The sequence below is a fragment of the Haliotis rubra genome, unplaced genomic scaffold, assembly GCF_003918875.1.
Source record: "Haliotis rubra isolate DU_JTF1 unplaced genomic scaffold, ASM391887v1 Scf117, whole genome shotgun sequence".
Lineage (NCBI taxonomy): Eukaryota > Metazoa > Mollusca > Gastropoda > Lepetellida > Haliotidae > Haliotis > Haliotis rubra.
In genome coordinates, this window is record NW_025765081.1 from 1,145,039 (window position 1) to 1,162,914 (window position 17,876).

Below are 17,876 nucleotides of genomic sequence, written 5' to 3' on the forward strand. Positions count from 1 at the left end.
TACAGGCAAAGCATCATGGGGGGTATTTTTCAAAAATATATCACTTTTAGGTTATGACTTGAAACAAATCCAGCAATTATGTTCAGGTAAACTAATCATGTCATGTTGACAGACATTATAATGGAAATAAATTTACATAGATTTCTTAATTGCTTCATATTATGAGTTTCAAATAGGGCAGACATTTTATAATAGTTAGGGTTGTTTACATAATAATTCTTTAAATACATATTTCTGGAAGCAGTAAATTTATTACATTGAAATAAATAATGAAACTCATCTCCGAGTTGGGAGGGACATGACGGACAGAATCGTTTATTTGAGGGGATATTTTCCCAGCGACCTGTTTCAATAGGTAATTTGGTTGGCGGTTTTAAATTTGATTAAAATATTACAGTGCTTTGTTCCTAATTTACGTTCCAGTAAAGAGATATCATAATGAGATTTCATGCATTCGTAGATAACAGCTTTAGAGGAGGATGTTACGGGTTTAAGACAGTGGACTGTTCATTATACCTGTAGGTGTTACCCTAATTAACCATCTAGTTCAGTGTCAATCTGTCCATTAGGAGATAACACCCGCCGAACACAATACAACAGCGCAGTTGACACATTGATTCAAGCATTTGTATCAAGGACCGAACACAAAACACCCGTGCACGTGACACCCGGATATACCACGTGACCGTTCGCGTTTATTCAAAACATACTGTACGCCTGAGATACTGCAGTTGGTGTACAGGACGTCCTGTCAGAACACGATATATTACAGTCAACCCTTAAGAGTCTAGTCATGGCCAGTGTTGTGGTGGACATTGAATATTGGTAAGTTATTAAAGATCTTTTAATCCACTGATTTCCGCGTGCAACTCATACAGAGCATATGGACACAGTTAGATAATTAAAGCGGGGCGTATGTTTTGGTCGCCAGTGTATTGGAATGATAACGTGTTCTATTTGAGTTTGCCTTTGTACCAACTATGATGGTTATGTTTTAATTCTTTTTAAAATTTGTTCATTTTTCGTTCTTTGTCAAGTTGTAGTTCAAATTTCCAAATTTAGTGTTATACAATTCAAGTACATAAAGTTCACTTGCAAGGTGTGTGTTGGAACATGTTATTCCAATCTCATTTAAAAGTCTTTGAATGGATCCAGATTTAGAGATGGTTTGAGCTATGAAGGAGAGAGATAATTTAACCAAACAGTGTAGTAACACGAATAAAGAAATGATATCTGTACACTCCTTTGTAATTCATAGTATGTTTTCAGACTGAGAACTGATATCGATTATACATCGATCGTTCAATACTACACGCCATTTTCACATCGCCACAAATGTACATTAGGGTTTGTTGCGTCAGTCGACTCATATCTTCATGTGTTCTTCGTGGATGTGACAGGCTAATTCTGTGGCACTCTCCAATATCTGGATCACAACAAGTGTAGGTCAGTTTGTATTGATGTTGAGGGGCTTCCTGGTGCATGTAAACTCGCTGAGTCACTGTGCTGTTACTCTGTCATATTGGGTCGTCGAGTCACGCGCAGTCGCAGAACAAAGACAGGCCCAGTTACGGTAGCTACAGGCTATGGTGTGTGCTATGTCGGTTGTGAAAGAATCTGTCATATGCGTACACCTGCAGCAACAAAAGATAGGGTCTGCTGAATCATCTTGGGTCAGATACTTTATGGGTCGACATTCAGTTGCATCCTGGTTCCCGGGCCTCTCATTAGCTCTATATAAACTAATGAGAGGCCCGGGAACCAGGATGCATTCAGTTGGTGTACTCGCGCACGAGTCGGGTTCATTTTCTGCACACTCCGGCACAGCGATGACTTTTAAAACATAACATCACTGCCACAGGCTAATTTGCATATCACGTGACCGGACTTTTCTCTTGTTTGTAATCAAACGCGCATATCCATAAGAAGAAGAGACTGGACTCACGAAAGCTTTTCGGCGCTCTCTTCATAATGTTTTACATAGTTACATATATATTCTTCCACAACTGCGACAGTTAGGTCTATGACAGTACATATTTAGATATCAAACTGGCTGCATCGTTTGCTCTCCGTCGGCTTCGATGACAGAACGTACGTGGTGCCGTACAACCTATGTAAACAAAGGATCGCTACGCAAATCGAAATAGTGTTACATGTTTATGGATATTTTCTCAGTGAAACTAATTCATTGTATTAAAGATGTTTAGTTAGATGTGTAGACTCGTCAAAAATAAAAGAGTAAAAGAAATTTGTGTACATTATATTGAATGGACGGTGCAAGATGTGACGAATCGTCACATTTTTCTGGCCTGTGGCAGAGGTACTATGTAAGCTGGTCCCCGGCTCCCTTTGCGCGCGCTAACGTTCGACAAAGCTAGAAGGCCCGGGTTCGATTCCCCACATGGGTAAAATGTGTGAAGCCCATTTCAGGTGTACCCCACCGTGATATTGCTGGAATATTGCCAAAAGCGGTGTAAAACTAAACTCACTCACTCACATATATACACAATAAAGCTGACATACACATTGTGTAATGTCGTGCCAGCTATTACGCTATTGTTTGCTTGAAAGGTATGAATTTCAAGTACTCGGGTCCGAGTCGAGTCTGACCCCTCGAGTACTCGAGTCCAAGAAAATGGACTCGTTGAAGCCCTAATTTGAATCGCATGTACCAGTCCTGTAGGAACTCGCTCTGTATAATTACACGGTTAGGTGCAAAATGATCCAACATTGATATCTTAGTATTTGTTTGAAGGTAACATGTTCTGGTGAACTGAGGCGAATTGCCAAGATTGTAATATATACTACAAGCCACACATCAGATGACACGATCATCGGAGCCCCGTGAGGATCCGGGTTAGAATTGGTCTTCAGCAACCCATGCTTGTCTCCCCGTGAGGATCCGGGTTAGAATTGGTCTTCAGCAACACATCCTTGTCTCCCCGTGAAGTTCTCCCCGTGAAGATCCGGGTTTTGGTCTTCAGCAACCCATGCTTGTCTCCCCGTGAAGATCCGGGTTAGAATTGGTCTTCAGCAACCCATGCTTGTCTCCCCGTGAAGATCCGGGTTAGAATTGGTCTTCAGCAACCCATGCTTGTCTCCCCGTGAAGATCCGGGTTAGAATTGGTCTTCAGCAACCCATGCTTGTCTCCCCGTGAAGATCCGGGTTAGAATTGGTCTTCGTCAACCCATGCTTGGATCCGGTCCGGGTTAATTGGTCTTCAGAATTGGTCTTCAGCAACCCATGTCTTGTCTGCTTGTCTCCCCGTGAAGATCCGGGTTAGAATTGGTCTTCAGCAACCCATGCTTGTCTCCCCGTGAAGATCCGGGTTAGAATTGGTCTTCAGCAACCCATGCTTGTCTCCCCGTGAAGATCCGGGTTAGAATTGGTCTTCAGCAACCCATGCTTGTCTCCCCGTGAAGATCCGGGTTAGAATTGGTCTTCAGCAACCCATGCTTGTCTCCCGTGAGGATGCTTGTCTCCCCGTGAAGATCCGGGTTAGAATTGGTCTCCAGCAGTATGCTTGTCTCCCCGTGAGGATCGGGGCTTGTCTCAACCCATGCTTGTCTCCCCGTGAAGATCCGGGTTAGAATTGGTCTCCAGCAACCCATGCTTGTCTCCCCGTGAGGATCCGGGTTAGAATTGGTCTTCAGCAACCCATGCTTGTCTCCCCGTGAGGATCCGGGTTAGAATTGGTCTTCAGCAACCCATGCTTGTCTCCCCGTGAAGATCCGGGTTAGAATTGGTCTTCAGTAACCCATGCTTGTCTCCCCGTGAAGATCCGGGTTAGAATTGGTCTTCAGCAACCCATGCTTGTCTCCCCGTGAAGATCCGGGTTAGAATTGGTCTTCAGCAACCCATGCTTGTCTCCCCGTGAAGATCCGGGTTAGAATTGGTCTTTAGTAACCCATGCTTGTAAGAGGCGACTAATGGGAACGGTTTGTCAGGCTCGCTGACTTGGTTGACACATGTCATCGTATCGAAGGTAAAATGTTCTATGGTCGGTGAACTTAGGCGAATTGCCAAGATTGTAATATAATCATAATCATATCACGGCAATGGACACCGTCCTCGTAAACGAAAACTTTTAGATTTAGACGAAAGTTTTGGGTAAAATAATGCTATTTTGAACATATTAAGCAAGAAATCGCTACCTATACGTAAATCATGGAACTTATTGGATGTATCGTGCTAGGTTATGACCTGTGACAAAAATGCTTCATGTATATATTTTGTTGATTTTATTCATTAGTTTATTTCTGGATTGAAGTCTTTCCCAAAACAGCGTGGTCGTCGAAATTTCGCTATCACTTATGATAAAGGGATCAAAGGGATGAGTCGCTAAGTCGCTAAACAAACAACGTGTCACTTTGGGTGGACCAGTCACCAGCGCGGTCAACTTCAATCGTTCGGATTAACGCAGCTGTTTACAACTTAATTAGTCCAATCCGTTCCGACTGACCAGCTTTTTGGAGGCGGAAACTGAATCATCGGACTAACGAGGTGTCAATTATATACAATATATAGGGAGATGATTTGGTGCCCAGTGAGTAGCGTTCGGAAGTCGGTGGATTCGGATTAACGAGGACCGGATTACCGCGGCCTGACTGTATACTACAAGCCACACATCAGATGACACGGTCATCGGAGCCCTGTGAGGATCAGCTGGCATGTCATTCAAGGCCATTGGGAGTCAGCTTGGTTACTGCTACTGTCATCAGTAGACTTACCCGGAAACAGTCACGGATCAACCAAGGCCAGGGCCACCCCGGGAGACAACTCCAGTGGAAGATCGCAATTGGCCCGTTACGTGAGACGTGAACCCTTCGCCATGAGCACTCGTTTGAGTGAGTGAGTGAGCATGGTTTAACGCCGCTGTTAGCAATATTCCAGCAATATCACAGCGGGGAACACCAGAAATGGGCTCGTTTGAAGCAACCCTAGGTCCCCAACAGACGTTTGTCAACCGTCTCAAGGCTCTTGGTTGAGGTCCCAAAGGGTCATCGCCCGTCAACTCTGATGAACAGAGTTTCAAGTCCAGGTTTTTTTTCTGATACACTTTGTGATCATTAAGTATCACATTTCATTTTATGGTGCTTGTCAATGTGTATCAGATAAAAGTGTGTGACGTTTGTCAACGTGTATGAGATATCACATATTATTTTATGGTGCTTGTCAATGTGTATCAGATAAAAGTGTGTGACGTTTGTCAACGTGTATGAGATAAAGTGTGACGTTTGTCAACGTGTATCAGAAAAAAGTGTGTGATCAATGTGTTCCAGCGGCGGATGAGGCTACGCCCCTCGGTACGGCAAGCTGAAGGGCTACCTCGCTTCCAAGACCGAGGTCGACGTTAGTGGCAAGGTGGGCCGCAGGGGTAAGTAGCTGTAGACGTCTTGTAGGCATCAGGGTGGGCCGTAGGGGTGAGTGGCCGTAGACGTCTTGTAGGCGTCAGGGTGGGCCGCAGGAGTGTTGTATATTTACAGGTCGGTGGTACAGAACCGACATAAACGAACCGCCAAACAAATAACAAATAACTCGCCTCCATGTGGACCATGATCATCGCTTGGAAGCAAAACCTGGGTTTTAAAAATGCTACTGAAAATAATTCCGAAAGACATATGCATTTGTTTCACAATTCATGTTAAACAGACCCTCGGATCTGTGAATTGTTTCAGGTTCCTTTGAAGTGACCGTGAATGGCAAATTGGTCTTCTCCAAGCTGAAGGTGGGGTCCTTCCCTTTTAACGAGGACGTAAGTATTGGTGTTACGTCGTCGTGGCGATGTGAAATATTGAAACCTAATCAATATTCATACATCAGTTGTCCATATTGTCACCCGATACTCAACTATTAAATATAGACATGAATCGTAGGGTTGTAACTGTCAGTATTGTCACCCGATACTCAACTATTAAATATAGACATGAATCGTAGGGTTGCAACTTTCAGTATTGTCACCCGATACTCAACTATTAATATAGACATGAATCGTAGGGTTGTAACTGTCAGTATTGTCACCCGATACTCAACTATTAAATATAGACATGAATCGTAGGGTTGTAACTGCCAGTATTGTCACCCGATACTCAACTATTAAATATAGACATGAATCGTAGGGTTGTAACTGTCAGTATTGTTACCCGATATAAAACCAAAGACCACGTGACGAGGAACCTGGATGTTACTACTGTAAAAGGTGCCCGCTGACATGGAAAACAAACTGGCCTCTTTCTTGACCTCTTCATCTCAGACGTTTTTGTAAAACAATCTGAATCAAACTTTACGAAAACATTTAACAAACAGGTCATGTTCACGAGTGTTCTTGACCTTCACTTTGATTCCTCCGAAACATTGGGTTTTAACACCTTCGTATACTTTGAATAGATGTCTATATATTCAAGGAATTAAACTAAGGACCATTTATGTTCACGTGGCAGGCCGCCAGCATCCTTATCGAAAGGTTGTTTATTTCTTACATAATCAAATACATCTGTGTTTGTAAATCAGGTTATGAGATCGATATGTTGAACTCAGTATGAGCCAGGTGCTGACCCAGGGTGATTTTACACGTTTGTCCCGATTCTCTGTGCCCACTCTAAGAAATCAGCTCAGATACTAGACTTCCCGGTGTTCAAATATTGAAAATACTGTTTCCTGAAAAGCTCATAGCTTTACAGTTTCATTTGCTCCCAGATGTGCAAACGTTGAAATGAGCAAGACCTCATTTTCACTGGTGTTGGTATCTCCTTGTTCTCATTGAAGATCGAGGTTAGAATTGGTCTTCAGTAACCCATGCTTGTCGTAAGAGGCGACTAACGGGATCGGGTGGTCAGGCTCGCTGACTTGTTGACACATGTCATCGACTGACTGACTGAGTATGGTTTTACGCCGCTTTTAGCAATATTCCAGCAACATCACGGCGGGGGACACCAGAAATGGGCTTCACACATTGTACCCATGTGGGGATTCGAACCCGGGTCTTCGGCGTGACGAGCCAACGCTTTAACCACTAGGCTACACCACCGCCCCACATGTCATCGAAACCCAATTGCGTAGATCGAAGCTCATGCTGTTGATCACTGGATTGTCTGCTCCAGGCCCGATTATTTACAGACCGCCGCCATATAGCTGGAGTATTGCTGAGTGCGGCTATAGAACAATCGCAACAAACACAAATCATAAAGTTTGGCAGAGGTTTTACGTATTATCTGAATTATTCATCCTCAAATTTATTCATCCTCAAAGAGGACCCTTATTGTAGCTTGTCCGTCTGTTTTCATTGTCCTTACTGTTGTCAGATTTTGGAGGCTGTCAACCAAGCCAAGCAGGGCCTGCCTCCCAAAACCATCAAAGAAGGTCAAGGTCAGACTTGTGTCATTCTCTAGACGAATGTGACATTCAGAACACACCGGTCGTCAAAGAAACTCTGTGTCTACGCCCGAGCTGCTGCCCGAATGATGGCCTATGCAGAAATCTCCTTGCACTGGCTTAATGTGCCGCGGAGTTCGGACCGAGGCGCCGATTCCTATTTGTCGATCGTATCGCAAAGGACATGAATTGATATTATTTATTAATCTGTTTCTATATAGATGATACTCAACCAGCCATTGATATTAATTCTCTATTTTTAGCATATTTCATTTATGGAGGTAAAGCTACGATTGCACAGTGTTCAGTGGGTGAAATAATACGGGTAAATACTTCTGTTTATTTTTTTAAGTCGAAAGCAATCTCGTTAAAATGATATCTTTCAATCCGTTACAATAGCTCTCTGAGGGTAGATCTGACTAAATCTCCATAGGAGGTCACACAAGGTGAAAGTTCTTATTTCTTATTAGCACAAGGGGGGGCGGTGGGGTAGCCTAGTGGTTAAAGCGTTGGCTCGTCACGCTGAAGAACCGGGTTCGAATCCCCACATGGGTAAAATGTGTGAAGCCCATTTCTGGTGTCCCAAGCCGTGATGTTGCTGGAATATTGCTAAAAGCGGCGTAAAACCAAAACTCAGTCAGTATTAGCACAAGGACTTTTCAGAGCAGAGCCAGAATTCCGATCTGGGTTTCATCAGCACCAACTAAAATGGTCAGTTGCGAATGCATATGATAAAGGTCAACACGCTGTTTATCACCAACATTAGATATGTATTCAATACCACTGAACAAAATAAATGTGTAATCTCTATAAAACAGATTCGAAGTTGTTTTTACATAGCATGGACAAAGGAGGAATAGCATCCGGGACGGAAAGTGGTTGCTGGCAATAGTTAAGCATTATTAGGGCGGGTTACGCCAGTCTCTGCAGAGAGTACACTAGTCTGTCTCACAGTCCCTGAACCACATTATTTCCCCTACTGCCAAGCCCTCTCTGCAGTGCTAAAGCCCTAAATAAAGCAAGTCTAGATTTCCTCAGGTTCAGGAATCTCTGGTCTCCTTGGGGCTCCTTTTCAATATAAATGGGCTTGTTTGTTACTATCAAAATTATATATATTCAGAGACTAAGCCTTAGTCTAAGAGTACACATGTAGGGAGTCCTACCTAAAGTACTTTAGGCAAGATGCCCGTATGGCAAGTTGTTTACACATTTAGTAAGAAATTCTGATATCTTAAATTGTTTTAAAGATATCTTGAATTGGATTGAAGATATCTTGAATTGAATTGAAGATATCTGCAATAGAGAAGATTATAGATATTTGCAATAAAATTCATGATATCGCGAAAAATGGATATCAGAAATTAATTAAAGATATCATCAATTATTTACCGATATCTTTTAAATATTATTGATATCTCTAAATAGAATACCGATATCCTTCATTTCTAAATAAATGTGAAAACGGCTTGCCATCCACCCGAACGGTTAATCCACAATAGTATAGCGTTAGGTGGACGAGGAACCAGGTAACATCGAATAAAGGGACCCGTGAAGGTCCGGGTTAGAATGAGCCTTATGTAACCCATGCTTGTCGTAAGAGGCGACTAACGGGATCGGGTGGTCAGGCACGCTGACTTGGTTGACACATGTCATCGGTTCCCCATTGCGCAGATCGATGCTCATGCTGTTGATCACTGGATTGTCTGGTCCAGACTCGATTATTTACAGACCACCGCCATATAGCTGGAATATTGCTGAGTGCAGCGTAAAACTAAACTAAACTAAATAAATGGAACATACTTCAAAGGGGCGTTGAACCCAAAGTCATTCACTCACTCGGAAAAAGGACGCAAAAAGAAGGTTAATACCTCCATTCATACCTACAGTGGCTATTGTTAATGTAGTACTACCTTTGCTTCACTCGCTATCGTCAAGGTAACACTGGGTTTGCTGCAGTCGCTATCGTCAAGGTAACACTGGGTTAGCTGCACTCGCTATCGTCAAGGTAACACTGGGTTTGCTGCACTCGCTATCGTCAAGGTAATACTGGGTTTGCTGCTCTCGCTATCGTCAAGGTAACACTGGGTTTGCTGCAGTCGCTATCGTCAAGGTAACACTGGGTTTGCTGCACTCGCTATCGTCAAGGTAACACTGGGTTTGCTGCTCACGCTATCGTCAAGGTAACACTGGGTTTGCTGCCTCGCTATCGTCAAGGTAACACTGGGTTTTGCTGCATCGTCTCGCTATCGTCAAGGTAACACTGGGTTTGCTGCAGTCGCTATCGTCAAAGGTAACACTGGGTTTGCTGCAGTTCGCTATCGTCAAGGTAACACTGGGTTAGCTGCACTCGCTATCGTCAAGGTAACACTGGGTTTGCTGCACTCGCTATCGTCAAGGTAACACTGGGTTAGCTGCACTCGCTATCGTCAAGGTAACACTGGGTTTGCTGCACTCGCTATCGTCAAGGTAACACTGGGTTTGCTGCTCTCGCTATCGTCAAGGTAACACTGGGTTTGCTGCACTCGCTATCGTCAAGGTAACACTGGGTTTGCTGCACTCGCTATCGTCAAGGTAACACTGGGTTTGCTGCTCTCGCTATCGTCAAGGTAACACTGGGTTTGCTGCACTCGCTATCGTCAAGGTAACACTGGGTTTGCTGCTCTCGCTATCGTCAAGGTAACACTGGCTTTGCTGCACTCGCTATCGTCAAGGTAACACTGGGTTTGCTGCACTCGCTATCGTCAAGGTAACACTGGGTATTGCTAACACTCGCTTTATCACTCGCTATCGTAACACAGGGTTTGCTGCACTCGCTATCGTCAAGGTAACACTGGGTTTGCTGTACTCGCTATCGTCAAGGTAACACTGGGTTTGCTGCTCTCGCTATCGTCAAGGTAACACTGGGTTTGCTGCAGTCGCTATCGTCAAAGGTAACACTGGGTTTGCTGCGGTCGCTATCGTCAAGGTAACACTGGCTTTGCTGCACTCGCTATCGTCAAGGTAACACTGGGTTTGCTGCACTCGCTATCGTCAAAGGTAACACTGGGTTTGCTGCAGTCGCTATCGTCAAGGTAACACTGGGTTTGCTGCACTCGCTATCGTCAAGGTAACACTAGGTTTGCTTCACTCGCTATCGTCAAGGTAACACTGGGTTTTGCTGCAGCCGCTATCGTCAAGGTAACACTGGGTTTGCTGCACTCGCTATCGTCAAGGTAACACTGGGTTTGCTGCACTCGCTATCGTCATGGTAACACTGGGTTTGCTGCACTCGCTATCGTCAAGGTAACACTGGGTTTGCTGCAGTCGCTATCGTCAAGGTAACACTGGGTTTCCTGCACTCGCTATCGTCAAGGTAACACTGGGTTTTGTTCCATCGGTATCGTCAAGGTAACACTGGGTTTGCTGCACTCGCTATCATCAAAGGTAACACTGGGTTTGCTGCTCGCTATCGTCAAGGTAACACTGGGTTTGCTGCAGTCGCTATCGTCAAGGTAACACTGGGTTAGCTGCACTCGCTATCGTCAAGGTAACACTGGGTTTGCTGCTCTCGCTATCGTCAAGGTAACACTGGGTTAGCTGCACTCGCTATCGTCAAGGTAACAATTGGTTTGCTGCACTCGCTATCGTCAAGGTAACACTGGGTTTGCTGCTCTCGCTATCGTCAAGGTAACACTGGGTTTGCTGCTCTCGCTATCGTCAAGGTAACACTGGGTTTGCTGCTCTCGCTATCGTCAAGGTAACACTGGGTTTGCTGCTCGCTATCGTCAAGGTAACACTGGGTTTTGCTCGTCTCTCGCTATCGTCAAAGGTAACACTGGGTTTGCTGCACTCGCTATCGTCAAGGTAACACTGGGTTTGCTGCACTCGCTATCGTCAAGGTAACACTGGGTTTGCTGCACTCGCTATCGTCAAGGTAACACTGGGTTTGCTGCTCGCTATCGTCAAGGTAACACTGGGTTTGCTGCACTCGCTATCGTCAAGGTAACACTGGGTTTGCTGCACTCGCTATCGTCAAGGTAACACTGGGTTTGCTGCTCTCGCTATCGTCAAGGTAACACTGGGTTTGCTGCTCTCGCTATCGTCAAGGTAACACTGGGTTTGCTGCTCTCTCGCTATCGTCAAGGTAACACTGGGTTTGCTGCACTCGCTATCGTCAAGGTAACACTGGGTTTGCTGCACTCGCTATCGTCAAAGGTAACACTGGGTTTTTTGCTGCACTCGCTATCGTCAAGGTAACACTGGGTTTGCTGCACTCGCTATCGTCAAGGTAACACTGGGTTTGCTGCACTCGCGCTATCGTCAAAGGTAACACTGGGTTTGCTGCACTCGCTATCGTCAAGGTAACACTGGGTTTGCTGCAGTCGCTATCGTCAAGGTAACACTGGGTTTGCTGCACTCGCTATCGTCAAGGTAACACTGGGTTTGCTGCAGTCGCTATCGTCAAGGTAACACTGGGTTTGCTGCACTCGCTATCGTCAAGGTAACACTGGGTTTGCTGCACTCGCTATCGTCAAGGTAACACTGGGTTTGCTGCATCGCTATCGTCAAGGTAACACTGGGTTTGCTGCAGTCGCTATCGTCAAGGTAACACTGGGTTTGCTGCAGTCGCTATCGTCAAGGTAACACTGGGTTTGCTGCAGTCGCTATCGTCAAGGTAACACTGGGTTTGCTGCAGTCGCTATCGTCAAGGTAACACTGGGTTTGCTGCAGTCGCTATCGTCAAGGTAACACTGGGTTTGCTGCAGTCGCTATCGTCAAGGTAACTATGGGTTTGCTGCAGTCGCTATCGTCAAGGTAACACTGGGTTTGCTCGCGCAGTCGCTATCGTCAAGGTAACTATGGGTTTGCTGCAGTCGCTATCGTCAAGGTAACACTGGGTTTGCTGCAGTCGCTATCGTCAAGGTAACACTGGGTTTGCTGCACTCGCTATCGTCAAGGTAACACTGGGTTTGCTGCACTCGCTATCGTCAAGGTAACACTGGGTTTGCTGCAGTCGCTATCGTCAAGGTAACACTGGGTTTGCTGCAGTCGCTATCGTCAAGGTAACACTGGGTTTGCTGCAGTCGCTATCGTCAAGGTAACACTGGGTTTGCTGCACTCGCTATCGTCATGGTAACACTGGGTTTGCTGCACTCGCTATCGTCAAGGTAACACTGGGTTTGCTGCAGTCGCTATCGTCAAGGTAACACTGGGTTTGCTGCAGTCGCTATCGTCAAGGTAACACTGGGTTTGCTGCAGTCGCTATCGTCAAGGTAACTATGGGTTTGCTGCTCTCGCTATCGTCAAGGTAACACTGGGTTTGCTGCTCTCGCTATCGTCAGGGTAACACCCGTGTAATACAGGTATTGCTGTAGTGGCTATCGTCAGTGTAATACGGGTATTGCTGTAGTGGCTATCGTCAGTGTTATACGGGTATTGCTGTAGTGACTATCGTCAGTGTAATACGGGTATTGCTGTAGTGGCTATCGTCAATGTAAGACGGGTATTGCTGTAGTGGCTATCGTCAGTGTTATACGGGTATTGCTGTAGTGGCTATCGTCAATGTTATACGGGTATTGCTGTAGTGGCTATCGTCAGTGTTATACGGGTATTGCTGTAGTGGCTATCGTCAGTGTAATACGGGTATTGCTGTAGTGGCTATCGTCAGTGTTATACGGGTATTGCTGTAGTGGATATCGTCAGTGTTATACGGGTATTGCTGTAGTGGCTATCGTCAGTGTAAGACGGGTATTGCTGTGGTGGATATCGTCAGTGTTATACGGGTGTTGCTGTAGTGGATATCGTCAGTGTAATACGGGTATTGCTGTAGTGACTATAGTCAAGGTAAGACGGTTATTGCTGTAGTGGCTATCGTCAATGTAAGACGGGTATTGCTGTGGTGGATATCGTCAGTGTTATACGGGTGTTGCTGTGGTGGATATCGTCAGTGTTATACGGGTGTTGCTGTAGTGGATATCGTCAATGTAAGACGGGTATTGCTGTAGTGGCTATCGTCAAAGTAAGACGGTTATTGCTGTAGTGGCTATCGTCAGTGTTATACGGGTATTGCTGTAGTGGCTATCGTCAGTGTTATACGGGTATTGCTGTAGTGACTATCGTCAATGTAAGACGGTTATTGCTGTAGTGGCTATCGTCAGTGTTATACGGGTATTGCTGTAGTGGCTATCGTCAGTGTTATACGGGTATTGCTGTGGTGGCTATCGTCAGTGTTATACGGGTATTGCTGTAGTGGCTATCGTCAGTGTTATACGGGTATTGCTGTAGTGGCTATCGTCAGTGTTATACGGGTATTGCTGTAGTGGCTATCGTCAGTGTTATACGGGTATTGCTGTAGTGGCTATCGTCAGTGTAAGACGGGTATTGCTGTAGTGGCTATCGTCAATGTAAGACGGTTATTGCTGTAGTGGCTATCGTCAGTGTTATACGGGTATTGCTGTAGTGGCTATCGTCAATGTAAGACGGTTATTGCTGTAGTGGCTATCGTCAGTGTTATACGGGTATTGCTGTAGTGGCTATCGTCAGTGTTATACGGGTATTGCTGTAGTGGCTATCGTCAGTGTTATACGGGTATTGCTGTAGTGGCTATCGTCAGTGTTATACGGGTATTGCTGTAGTGGCTATCGTCAGTGTTATACGGGTATTGCTGTAGTGGCTATCGTCAGTGTAAGACGGTTATTGCTGTAGTGGCTATCGTCAGTGTTATACGGGCATTGCTGTAGTGGCTATCGTCAGTGTTATACGGGCATTGCTGTAGTGGCTATCGTCAGTGTTATACGGGTATTGCTGTAGTGGCTATCGTCAATGTAAGACGGTTATTGCTGTAGTGGCTATCGTCAGTGTTATACGAATTATTGCTGTAGTGGCTATCGTCAATGTAAGACGGGTATTGCTGTAGTGGCTATCGTCAGTGTTATACGGGTATTGCTGTAGTGGCTATCGTCAGTGTTATACGGGTATTGCTGTAGTGGCTATCGTCAGTGTAATACGGGTATTGCTGTAGTGGCTATCGTCAGTGTTATACGGGTATTGCTGTAGTGGCTATCGTCAGTGTTATACGGGTATTGCTGTAGTGGCTATCGTCAGTGTTATACGGGCATTGCTGTAGTGGCTATCGTCAGTGTTATACGGGCATTGCTGTAGTGGCTATCGTCAGTGTTATACGGGTATTGCTGTAGTGGCTATCGTCAATGTAAGACGGTTATTGCTGCCGTGGCTATCGTCAGTGTTATACGGGCATTGCTGTGGTGGCTATCGTCAGTGTTATACGGGTATTGCTGTAGTGGCTATCGTCAGTGTTATACGGGTATTGCTGTAGTGGCTATCGTCAGTGTTATACGGGCATTGCTGTAGTGGCTATCGTCAGTGTTATACGGGTATTGCTGTAGTGGCTATCGTCAGTGTTATACGGGTATTGCTGTAGTGGCTATCGTCAGTGTTATACGGGTATTGCTGTAGTGGCTATCGTCAGTGTTATACGGGTATTGCTGTAGTGGCTATCGTCAATGTAAGACGGTTATTGCTGTAGTGGCTATCGTCAGTGTTATACGGGTATTGCTGTAGTGGCTATCGTCAGTGTTATACGGGTATTGCTGTAGTGGCTATCGTCAGTGTTATACGGGTATTGCTGTAGTGGCTATCGTCAGTGTTATACGGGTATTGCTGTAGTGGCTATCGTCAGTGTTATACGGGTATTGCTGCCGTGGCTATCGTCAGTGTTATACGGGTATTGCTGTAGTGGCTATCGTCAGTGTTATACGGGTATTGCTGTAGTGGCTATCGTCAGTGTAATACGGGTATTGCTGTAGTGGCTATCGTCAATGTAATACGGGTATTGCTGTAGTGGCTATCGTCAGTGTTATACGGGTATTGCTGTAGTGGCTATCGTCAGTGTTATACGGGTATTGCTGTAGTGGCTATCGTCAGTGTTATACGGGTATTGCTGCCGTGGCTATCGTCAGTGTTATACGGGTATTGCTGTAGTGGCTATCGTCAGTGTTATACGGGTATTGCTGTAGTGCCTATCGTCAGTGTTATACGGGTATTGCTGTAGTGGCTATCGTCAATGTAATACGGGTATTGCTGTAGTGGCTATCGTCAGTGTTATACGGGTATTGCTGTAGTGGCTATCGTCAGTGTAATACGGGTATTGCTGTAGTGGCTATCGTCAGTGTAATACGGGTATTGCTGTAGTGGCTATCGTCAGTGTTATACGGGCATTGCTGTAGTCGTTATCGTCAGTGTAATACGGGTATTGCTGTAGTGCCTATCGTCAGTGTTATACGGGCATTGCTGTAGTCGTTATCGTCAATGTAATACGGGTATTGCTGTAGTGACTATAGTCAAGGTAATACGGGTATTGCTGTAGTGGCTATCGTCAATGTAAGACGGTTATTGCTGCCGTGGCTATCGTCAGTGTTATACGGGCATTGCTGTAGTGGCTATCGTCAATGTAAGACGGTTATTGCTGCCGTGGCTATCGTCAGTGTTATACGGGCATTGCTGTAGTGGCTATCGTCAGTGTTATACGGGTATTGCTGTAGTCGCTATCGTCAGTGTTATACCGGTATTGCTGCAGTGGCTATCGTCAATGTAAGACGGTTATTGCTGCCGTGGCTATCGTCAGTGTTATACGGGCATTGCTGTAGTGGCTATCGTCAGTGTAATACGGGTATTGCTGCCGTGGCTATCGTCAATGTTATACGGGTATTGCTGTAGTGGCTATCGTCAATGTAATACGGTATTGTTGCCGTGGCTATCGTCAAGGTAAGACGGTTATTGCTGTAGTGGCTATCGTCAATGTAAGACGGTTATTGCTGTAGTGGCTATCGTCAATGTAATACGAATTATTGCTGCCGTGGCTATCGTCAGTGTTATACGGGTATTGCTGTAGTGGCTATCGTCAATGTAAGACGGGTATTGCTGTAGTGGCTATTGTCAAGGTAATACGGGTATTGCTGCCGTGGATATCGTCAGTGTAATACGGGCATTGCTGTAGTGACTATAGTCAAGGTAATACGAATTATTGCTGTAGTGGCTATCGTCAATGTAATACGGGTATTGCTGCCGTGGATATCGTCAGTGTAATACGGGCATTGCTGTAGTGACTATAGTCAAGGTAATACGGGTATTGCTGTAGTGGCTATCGTCAGTGTTATACGGGTATTGCTGTAGTGGCTATCGTCAGTGTAATACGGGTATTGCTGCCGTGGCTATCGTCAGTGTTATACGGGTATTGCTGTAGTGACTATAGTCAAGGTAATACGGGTATTGCTGTAGTGGCTATCGTCAATGTAATACGGGTATTGCTGCCGTGGATATCGTCAGTGTAATACGGGTATTGCTGTAGTGGCTATAGTCAAGGTAATACGGGTATTGCTGTAGTGGCTATCGTCAGTGTAATACGGGTATTGCTGCCGTGGATATCGTCAGTGTAATACGGGCATTGCTGTAGTGACTATAGTCAAGGTAATACAGTGGTATTGCTGTAGTGGCTATCGTCAGTGTTATACGGGTATTGCTGTAGTTGCTATTGTCAAGTGTAATACGGGTATTGCTGCCGTGGATATCGTCAGTGTTATACGGGTATTGCTGTAGTGGCTATCGTCAGTGTAATACGGGTATTGCTGTAGTGGCTATCGTCAATGTAATACGGGTATTGCTGTAGTGGCTATCGTCAATGTAATACGGGTATTGCTGCCGTGGATATCGTCAGTGTAATACGGGCATTGCTGTAGTGGCTATCGTCAAGGTAATACGGGTATTGCTGTAGTGGCTATCGTCAGTGTATACGGGTATTGCTGTAGTGGCTATCGTCAGTGTAATATATTGCTGTAGTGGCTATCGTCAGTGTAATACGGGTATTGCTGTAGTTGCTATTGTCAGTGTAATGCGGGTATTGCTGTAGTGGCTATCGTCAGTGTTATACGGGTATTGCTGCCGTGGCTATCGTCAGTGTTATACGGGTATTGCTGTAGTGGCTATCGTCAAAGTGTTATACGGGTATTGCTGTAGTGGCTATCGTCAGTGTTATACGGGTATTGCTGCCGTGGCTATCGTCAGTGTTATACGGGTATTGCTGTAGTGGCTATCGTCAGTGTAATACGGGTATTGCTGCCGTGGCTATCGTCAGTGTTATACGGGTATTGCTGTAGTGACTATCGTCAGTGTTATACGGGTATTGCTGTAGTGGCTATCGTCAGTGTTATACGGGTATTGCTGTAGTGGCTATCGTCAGTGTAATACGGGTATTGCTGCCGTGGCTATCGTCAGTGTAATACGGGTATTGCTGTAGTGGCTATCGTCCGGTGTTATACGGGTATTGCTGTAGTGGCTATCGTCAGTGTAATACGGGTATTGCTGCTAGTGACTATCGTCAGTGTTATACGGGTATTGCTGTAGTGGCTATCGTCAGTGTAATACGGGTATTGCTGTAGTGGCTATCGTCAGTGTAAGACGGTTATTGCTGCCGTGGCTATCGTCAGTGTTATACGGGTATTGCTGTAGT

General features: G+C 45.3%; 1 long non-coding RNA gene across 1 annotated transcript; it reads left to right on the forward strand.

The window, feature by feature from the left end:
- Positions 1–684: 684 nt before the first annotated feature.
- Positions 685–8,183, forward strand: LOC124257580. The gene is made up of 4 exons (XR_006893312.1): positions 685–825; positions 5,284–5,378; positions 5,680–5,756; positions 7,303–8,183. It is a non-coding gene; the product is annotated as an uncharacterized LOC124257580 (long non-coding RNA).
- Positions 8,184–17,876: the final 9,693 nt, after the last annotated feature.